The 9,671-nt window shown below is 48.9% G+C and overlaps 1 long non-coding RNA gene across 1 annotated transcript; it reads right to left on the reverse strand.

Moving 5' to 3' along the window:
* Window positions 1–1,734: 1,734 nt before the first annotated feature.
* LOC126502765 (uncharacterized) lies at window positions 1,735–4,735 on the reverse strand. The gene is made up of 3 exons (XR_007592047.1): window positions 4,555–4,735; window positions 3,701–3,901; window positions 1,735–2,107 (listed from the first exon to the last, which is right to left on the reverse strand). It is a non-coding gene; the product is annotated as an uncharacterized lncRNA (long non-coding RNA).
* Between the last annotated feature and the right edge of the window lie 4,936 nt (window positions 4,736–9,671).

The following is a 9,671-nucleotide window of genomic DNA, read 5'->3' on the forward strand; positions in this document are numbered from 1 at the left end:
GCAGTTAATATATATCCCAAGATTTCCCAAGTCATTAACAACTCTTCCATCTTAATGATCTCAGCTCCCAACATAGTTTGGGACAAAAAGAGGAAGCTTATGTGGAAAGAAGGAAGCTTTGGAAATTATTTTACAAGGGACTAGAGAGATGGCTCCGAGGTTCAGAACACTGTCTGCTTTTCCAGAGGATCCAGGCTCTATTCCCAGCATCCACACAGAGGCTCAGCTGTGTCTCACTCCAACTCCAGGGGATCTGATGACTTCTGGCCTATGCACACCCAGGAACACCACACCCAGGGTGCCTAGACATACAAGCCGGCAAAGCACACATTAAGAATAGAAAGTGCTTAAAGACAGCTTTTAAATAATTTTGAAAGACTGCAGAAGGCAACACTAATCCCGTCTTGGTTTATCAAAGCCCACAGAACACAGCCCTGGAAATCCATGTACTTTTGTCTGTGGAATATTCTGCAATCCTGGTCCCTGGCGTCTTTGGAGTTTGATAATTCTGATGTCTTCCCAGCAATACCTATCAACATAATAAATGTAACTTAAGGGGGTGTGATTTCAGAACACACACAAGATGTCTAGAGACATAGTCCCTTGTCTATTATCACTTCAGACAGTTGTGCTGAAAGCCTCCACTGGGATGACCCACAGCATGAATGACCCATAGAACTTTTGACCTTGTATGGGGTCAAGGGTTTTGACTTTTGTTTTTCTTAGGACAGAGCCTTTCCATGCAGTCCATGCTGACCTCAGACTCACAGCAATCCACCAGTGCTGGGATTACAGGTGTGAGCCGCCATGCCGGGCAAGCCTGGACTCTTGACTCTGACCCAGGACTTCAGTCCTGGCCCCGCTTCTGGCTCCAATCCCTCTGCCTGTTTCTGCCTTTGGAAAACACAGGCATTAATAAGAGGTTTCAGGGTTGTTGTGAAGTTAAATGTGTTCATATGCATACAATGTTTGGAAGGGAGGCTGGCACGGGGTAAGCGGTAATTACGCGTCAGCTCTTGTTATTTCCAGCGTTTTGCCTTTGTAACGTTTCTAACACGCATCGGATTACTTTTGAGGGATAGATTCCTAGAGGTGGGAATAGCAAGGTTAAACTGTTAGCATACTATAAGATTTAACAGATATTATAAAATTTCTCCCTGAAGATTCAGATGCAGTAACATCCCAGGTCTGGGTAGTGGGTAAAGCTCATCCTTGTGGAGCCCCAGCCATACTTTATTTGCCCAGTGCTAAGGCTGGAAGCCAGCCTAGCCTATAGCGCTGGGCAAGTGCTTTATGAAGCCCCTGGCCTCAGTCCCCTCGGGACTTTCACTGGAAAGAGACAGTAAACAGAATGAAGAAGTGAGCCGTGAGGTGGCCAGCGCTGAGGTGGCCAGTGCTGGACGGAGAACTCAAGCAGGGTCAGGTGGGGTGGCCAGGAGAGGGTCTGGGGCCCTGCTGGCCTGTAGGGGTGGGGAGTGAGAGCACAGGAAGGCAGAGCGGTGCTGGGGTGAGGTAGGCCGAGGGGAGCCTGGATGACCAGATCAAACTGTTATGGGAGCTGTTTGGAGCTTGCTAACCAGCTCTAGGAAAGGCGGAGTGGACACTCAAGGACACGGGACAACCTGAATTTGTGTCTTTCATGTTTAATCTGTTTCAGAGCCGGAAGAGGAAGGGGCAACTGCCATTCTCCTCCAGGAAAATCTGACATCCCCTGTTTTCTCAGTGCTGTGAAACTATTCAGATTCCCACACCCCTTCTTTTCTTCTTAGGATAGTAGAAGGGTAAAATGAGGGGCTGCAGCTCGTTTGTCAGTTCCCGGGCTGTGTTCCCAGGCAGCACTGAGGCAGCAGCTCCAAGCATTTAGGTCTGAGGTGACGGCGTCCAGATGAGGAAGAGTCCCTGAACTGCCTCTTCTCCTGTGCCTTCCAACCCCAGAGGGGTGTGAGTCGGAGAGGCAGCTCAGAGGCTGTAGTGTAGCGTGGGCCGGCAGGAGCAGCAAGCCAGTGCACTTGAGCGCCATCAGGGCCCCTGTAAGTAGCCTGGAATCTCCACTGATGGCTCCAGACGTAGAGCCTGTGCTTTGAATAAGCTAGGATGTGCCAGGGGCCTGTGAAAGATGAGACAGAGAGTTGAAATGGTTAAAGTGAGGGAAGGTGATGTGGGTGAAGAGTTAAGGCAGGGGCATGTCCCTGTTGATACAGGAGTCAAAGCCGAGCCCTCACAGGACGAAGTTTATCTACATCTTGCCCAGTGCTCCCATCTGTGGCTTCCCTTGGTGATGTGTAGTGGATACCCATTGTGGGGGGTGTAGGTGCCCAAACGGAGGGTATACAGAAACTGCCAAGAGGGGCTGCCAGTTCCCGCGGAGAAGGAGGAACATTCTGCATCCCAGGAGCCTGGCTAAGCACCCACAACCTCCAGTTCCTTCACTATTTGGACTTCTAACCCCCAGTGCTGTACACTGTGGTTTAACCTGTGGTCACTAGTTACAGCCCCCACAAGAAGTGAACACAGAAAATGGAAGGGGTGTGAAATTGGAGATTTTCTTAGTTCATTCAGGCTGCAATAGCTAATCTTACAGACTGGTAGCTTATAAACTCAGTTTGGCCAGCAAGATGGTTAGGTGGGTCAAAGTGCTTGTTGCCAAATCCAACAACTTCGGCTCAATCCCCAGGCCCCACAGAGTGGGAAAGGAGAACCGACTCCCACAGGTTGTCCTCCACACATGTGTGTGGCATATCTAACCACAAAAATGAGTAAGTAAAATGCAGTTTAAAAAATATAAACTGCTGGGCATGGTGGTGCACACCTTCAATCCCAACATGCGGGAGGCAGAGGCAGACGGATCTCAGAGTTCGAGGCCAGCCTCTTCCATAGAGTGAGTTCCAGGACAGCCAGGGTTATAAAGTGAGACTCTGTCTCAAACAAACAAACAAACTAACTAACTAACTAAAAGTTATAAACCCCAGAAATGTACCTCTCTCTGTTCTGAAGCCTGAGAAGTCTGAGGCTGGTGTGAGGTGAGGTGTTTCCCGTTCACTTCTCCCCACACAGTGGAAGAAGGGCTTAACAGTATGCCCTGGAAATATACCCATAGGCTCGGGTGTTTCAAAGCTAGGTTCCTAGCTAGAAGTGCTGTTTTGGAATATTCTGGAACTTTTAGGAGGTGGAATCTCACTAGGGAAGTAAGTCGCTGGGGGCGGGTCTTGAGGTCGGGTAGCCCTGCCCACTTCCTGTCTACTGCTTCCTGATGCTCTGTGACATTCTCCTGTTGCCTGCTGCTATGCCCTTCCCACCATGCTGAGATGGTGTCCTCTGAACTGCAAGCCCAAATAAGCCCTGGCTCTTAAGTAATGTCTTCTCAGGTGTTTGGTCACAGCAGACATGAAAGTAATAAATAAATAAATAAATCTCTTTTATGGGGTGTCAATTCCGATCATGCGGCGAGTAGGTTTCCGCATGAACGGGGTAGGGCACAGACGACAGCCCCTGCCTCCAGGGAGACTTCTCTTATCTGCAGTATCCATTCTGGCTACTTACCTCCAGATATTTTCTAAGGGCCCATGACCGTCTCCAATGTCAATCCCACCCTGCCTTGCCCCACCAGCCCTTAGTGGTCCAGGTAGAGGAAGTATTTGGTTGAGTCTGGGACCTCAGAGTAACCCGAGCTCACTCGGGCAGAAACAAACAGAACACTTACACCTTCAGTCTGCCTCATGCCGTTGGCACATTTGCTATTGTGGCCGGGTGTGACTTCTGTCCTTCCTGCCTCTCACGCGTGTGCGTGTGAGAGGCTGGGATATCCATGAGCCCCAGCCGGATTCTGTCACTGGTTCACTCTGCCCTCTTGAAGACGGACAAAGAGGGCCGTTTTGAGCTCTTACATCTGTCAAGAACGAGACTGATAGAGACAGCGTCATAAATAATGCAGAGAGTGAAAGCCTCAGGTCAGAAATGGCTTGACGTCATGGCATAATGCCTGACTAGGCACTTTTAGTGACCTATACACAGGAGAGCTGGCTCAGCGCAAGAACTGGATTTAGGATGGGATTTTCCTTTGCCGTTGGTGCTGGGATGATCATACCACTGAAGGGTCAATTTGGGATGAAAGAGGGGGTGTCCTATGAGCCCACAGGCTGCACAGCCTTTGCAATGATGCCTCTGCCAGCGTCCTTGGACTCTGCCCAGCACACTGAGACAAGCTTCCCAGGGTCAATGATTCCTCAGCACCCCAAAAAGAATAAGGTCGAGAATATAAGACAGCAAGGGACTGGCCACATCTGCCTCAGAGCTTTCAGCCCTGTACAGGTCTGCAGTGCTCTCCCAGCAAGTTCTGAAGCCTCACCGAGCTCTGAACTTGCCACATCACAGAGTTGACATGATGGGATCTGCGTCTGTTTGCGAGGACCATTATCATCTTACAGAGCACCATCTCACTGAGCCCCGAACTCACCACATCACAGAGTTGACATGGTGGGATCTGTGTCTGTTAGCGAGGACCACTGTCATCTTACAGAGCACCATCTGTGGCTTGTGTAACTCTGCACAACTTACCCCACTGGACTAAGTGCTGCTCAGGCCCGAGGCTCCATCTGCCTTCCTTCCTGAATCCCGAGAGCTTAGAGCACAGCTCAGCAGTGCCCAGAATTGGTCCACATCTGCTGCATGGAAAACATAAAAAACACTCTGCCCTGCAGTCCGCCTGGAAAATATCAGCAGTCCACAAAGTCAACGGTTTTCAAAACTCTCTCTCTCTCTAACTCTGTGTGTGTGTGTGTGCCCGCGCGCGCACGCGTGTGCCTGTCTCTTTCTCCCTCTCTCCACATATATAGGTGGTTTAAATAGGAGGTATGGCCCCTATAGACTCAATACGTTTGAATGCTTGCCCTATAGGGAGTGGCACTATTAGGAAGTGTGACCTTGTTAGAGTGGGTGTGGCCTTGTTGGAGGAAATGTGTCCCTGTGGGGGGGCAGGCTTTGAGGTCTCATATGCTCAAGCTATGTCCAGTATGGTACACAGTCTGCTGCTCCCTGTGGATCAAGACACAGGTAGGAGTCTCGGCCTCTTCTCCAGCACCATGTCTGCCTGCACACTGCCATGCTCTATATCATATGAATATATGATATATATCATAATAAATAAATAAATATATATATACTTTATTACAGTTGTTAACCCAGATTTTGTTCTCTCTTCCCCTAAGTTCTATTTTATTTTCAGGGGAGCCTTTTGGGCATGGTGTTAAATTTATAAACATTCATTCACCAGGTTCATAAAACAAGGCTTGCCTGAGGCTTTGTCTAAAGGACTACATTTCTCTTTATGCATTATCATTTTTAATTACATGTTACAGCCGGGCGGTGGTGGCGCATGCCTTTAATCCCAGCACTCGGGAAGCAGAGGCAGGCGGATCTCTGGGAGTTCGAGACCAGCCTGGTCTACAGAGCTAGTTCCAGGACAGGTAGCAAAGCCACAGAGAAACCCTGTCTCGAAAAACCAAAAAAAATAAAATAAAAATAATTACATGTTACAGTCATTCTAGTCTTACTATTAAAATTATGCACCCCCTCCCCACGTTGGGGATTAGAGCCAGGGCCTTGTTTATGCTGGACCAGTGACGCCCCTCTGAGCTACATCCTCAGCCCTCTATACATTGTTACAAAGTTAAAACACTAGAAAATACAACAGAAAGAGAAGTACAAGCAAGAAACAAAATATCTTTTAAGTCCAGCACCTGGGTAGAGCCACTGCATCTGGGCACACATTGCCCCAGCTGAAGCAACCTGCCTCTTCAATATTTTTCTCTTTCTATTTGTTCTTTTTCATGCAACACATCCTGACCACAGCCTCTCCTCCTTCCAATCCTCCCAGTCACCAATCTCCACCTCTCCTCTCCCCCAGATCCACTACTCCCTTTTCCCTTCAGAAAAAAAGCAGGCCTCCCAGGGATAACACGATGCAGTGACTTTGCATGAACCGGGCATTGGTGGCACATGCCTTTAATCCCAGCACTCGGGAGGCAGAGGCAGGCAGCTCTCTGTGAGTTCGAGACCAGCCTGGTCTACAGAGTGAGTTCCAGGATTGGTTCCATAGCTGAGAAACCCTGTCTCTAAATAAATGAATAAATAAAAAGACTTTCAATAAGCCCTTATATCAAGGCTGGATGAGGTGACCCAGGAGGAGGAAAAGGGTTCTGAGAGCAGGTAAAAGAGTCAGGACTGCCCCCACTCCCACTGTTAGGAGTCCCATAAAACCCCCAAGCTAAACAACCACACCATGTATGCACAGGACCTAGCACAGAACCATGCAGGCTCCGTGATTGCTGCTTCAGTCCCTGTGAGCCCCTGTGAGCCCTGCTCAGTTGATCCTGTGGGCCATGGTCTATGTCTTTTGATTTTTTAGAATTTATTTGTGTGTGTGTGTGTGCATGCACGTGAGTGTACATATACCATGCCTAGTAATGAAATGTGTATGAGTGCAGAGACCAGAAGAGGGCGCCAGATCTCCTAGAGCTGGAGTTACAGTCGTCTATTGCCTGCCGTGTTGCTGGGAACTGAACTTGAGTCCTCTGAAACAGCAGTAGGTGCTGTTAGCCACTGAGCCATCTCTCCAACTGCCCAAACTGCCTCTTCTTACAAGGATCTAGTATAGTTTCCAAGGATTCTGCTGAGCCCAGGCACACTGTCAGCCAAGGCATGAGCTCTGCTGAGCTGGTGCATTCCCTGACCCCACCGCTCCAGCTCTGAAATCCGCAGGCTTGTATGAGCCTGGGTTCAAAGAAGAAAACAAAGATGGAAAACTCTATACAGCAATCAGCCCAGCAAGCAAATTTTCAAGGCACACCTATTTTTAAAAGCAGAGCTATTAAATTAGCCAAAAGGAACACACCAGACCCAGCAGAGTGAGTTCCAAATGGCTTTTTGAAATAATTAACTCAGACAGCGGAGATAAGTACACTCACTATCAGCAGGAAGTGATACAGGGCTGCAAACTGGAGGTGGCCCTAGGGTGTGCAGAAAAGGGGCTGGGAAGCCAGACGTGGTGGCACATGCCTGTAATCCCAGCATATAGAAGGCAGAGGCAGAATCGTGAATCCAAAGCCAACCTGGAACTACACAGCAAGGTCCTCATATCTTTCCCTCCCCCCCCCCCCCAAAAAGAAGCTGGGGGAGTAGCTTGGTGGCAGAATGCTTGCCCAGCATATACAAGGTCCTAAGATTGATTTCCAATACAAAAAAAAAAAAAAAAAAAGGAGGAGGAGGAAAAGGAGGAGGAGGAAGACGCACTGGCAGAAGATGAGGAAGGCTGACCCATGAAGTTGGGCATCTCTCCAGGGGCTTTTCAGTTGTGGATTTAGGCATCTAGCCTGTGTCTGCTCCATCAGAGACCTCTCCAAACTTTCTTAGCTCCTCTATGCTTGGGTTTCTCATCTATAGATGGGGATAGCAGCTTTGCACAGGGGCACTAACAGTACCATAGCCAATGGTTTATCTGAGGCACAATTATAGTGATTAAAATGGGGCCAAGCTAAATAACCGCTTCATAGGATTGTGGCAACAGACATATAAAATATTTCAGCTGATTATCGCCCAAGTGAGCTTGTGATTGTTGGTGCTCCTATGAAGAGTGAGGTGGAAGGGGTTGACAAGATGGTTCAGCCGGGAAATAGTGCCTGAGTTTGACTCACAGGACCACATGGTGAAAGGAGAGAACTAATTCCTGCAGGCAGTCCTCCAACCATACACAGACCATGGCGCACATTCGTCTACACATACACTAAATAAATTAATTAAGTGTAATAAAGATACTAAAGAATGGGGTGGAAGGTGAGTGGGTGTGTGTTTGTGGTAGCACAGCTTGGTTTTAGCACTGCCAAAATCACCAAAATGATTGGGACCTCAGAACAAGACTGAGCCAAAGAGACAAAGCAAACAAAGCCGGCCTCAAGTGCCTCCCAGACACAGCCCCTGCAGGAGCTAGAGCTGAGTGGCCCTTCTCACCTGGGAGGAGAAAACAATCCTGACTACAATCTCAGCCACAAGACCAGAAGAGGCAACACATTCAGTCATGAATGTTCCAACTCATCTCCACACATACAGCATGCACACTCCTTCCTAACACACACACACACACACACACACACACACATTTGTATACACCCGACCCTCCACACAGTAGGAGGAGTTGACTTCTTATGGCCATGACTTTGAAGGGAAATGGGAGCTTGCCCCTTTTGCCAGCTGGCTTGGCAAAGAAGGAACTGCTTACAATGTGTATCTTGTATATAAGAAGAGGGGCTGGTTGTACCATACACCAGGAGAGGAGGGGGCATGGAGGGAAAGGAAGGCAGGCAGGTAGGAGCTGCCCCTGATCCTGCCCAGAGGACTCAGAGAGGTCACAGCGTTGGCAGGCAGCATCTGGTCCCAGCAGGAGGCGAATAATTGGCTATAAATAATGTATGGGGTGAGCAGGGTGGAGTGGAGGAAGCTTAGGCTTAGATGCAGGAGAGCCCTGAAGGAATTCCCACTTTTGCCTTGGATGGATAGTGCGTCCTCTCACAACCAGGCCATTCATCCTAGCGACCAGTCACTGTGAGGATGACCAGACACACAGAAAGGCCTAGACCAAAGGTATTGTAGAGGAGAAAGAAAATTACTTTTCCTCTGCCCCTCATCCCGAGTTCCCTGGCTGTGCTCAGATTATATTTACCAAGGACAGAAGCCAGACTAGAGAGGGGAGGACTTGCAGATTCAGGTGGGTAGACTCGGGCTCAAGAGCATCTGATGTGCTGTTGGGGGAGTGACAGGACAAAGGGACAGGATCCTGGGAGACACAGTGGGAAGGCACCAAGGGAAGATGGGACCACTTAGATTCACCAAGATCCCTTGGCGGCCCCACTGTGCCCCAGCTGTCTCCCTGGTAAGAAGCCGGGAATCTGGACAAACCACGTCCTTACTGGGTGTGATCTCAAGTTCCAGGCCAGTCTGCCTCTACGTACCCAGACCCTGAAAGAACAGACAGGCAGAGCCCACAAATGTATGTCCTGCATTAGGCAAACAGGAGGAGCCAGAAAGCTTTCTATGTATTTGGCTCTTCTCAGCCGTCAGCTCAAGCCAATGGATATGACAAGGCGTATGTGTGCAGGCGGCATATTTTGCCATTACTGTGGTATCACTAGCAGATGGACACTGTCATGACTCCTGCATGATGGGCCTGACAGGGAGAAGTACATGCTGACTCTGTGAAGGCAGCAGGTGGGACATCCAGAGATGGTGTACAGAAAGGAGCCCAGGCAGTGACAACATGCTAGGGCCCGCCTGCTGGACCTTACTTTTCACTTCCCAGCTTGCAATCTCTTCACTTGAAAGTTTCTGACCCCGTGTCCTTCTTCACGATCCACATGACCCGACCCAACCCTCTAAGTCGATGGATTTGTGTCAAGACAAATCTATGAACCTCCTGGAGACCTCTCAATAGGCCCTTCATATAAAAATGGGGAGGGGGGTAATCACTTTTTCTTATGTGGGTTTCCTGCCAGCAGTAGCCCACTTCAAGTCAACCATTATTTAATAAGTGGCTATTCAGTGATGAGAATTATGGTCCTTGGCATAAGAGATGGGACACTATCTTAATTGTTTTTTTACCGTGGTTATAAAAGAAATTATCACTT

Source organism: Alexandromys fortis, unplaced genomic scaffold (assembly GCF_014885135.2).
Source record: "Alexandromys fortis isolate MF-2015 unplaced genomic scaffold, M_Fortis_MF-2015_v1.1 scaffold_1, whole genome shotgun sequence".
Taxonomy (NCBI): domain Eukaryota; kingdom Metazoa; phylum Chordata; class Mammalia; order Rodentia; family Cricetidae; genus Alexandromys; species Alexandromys fortis.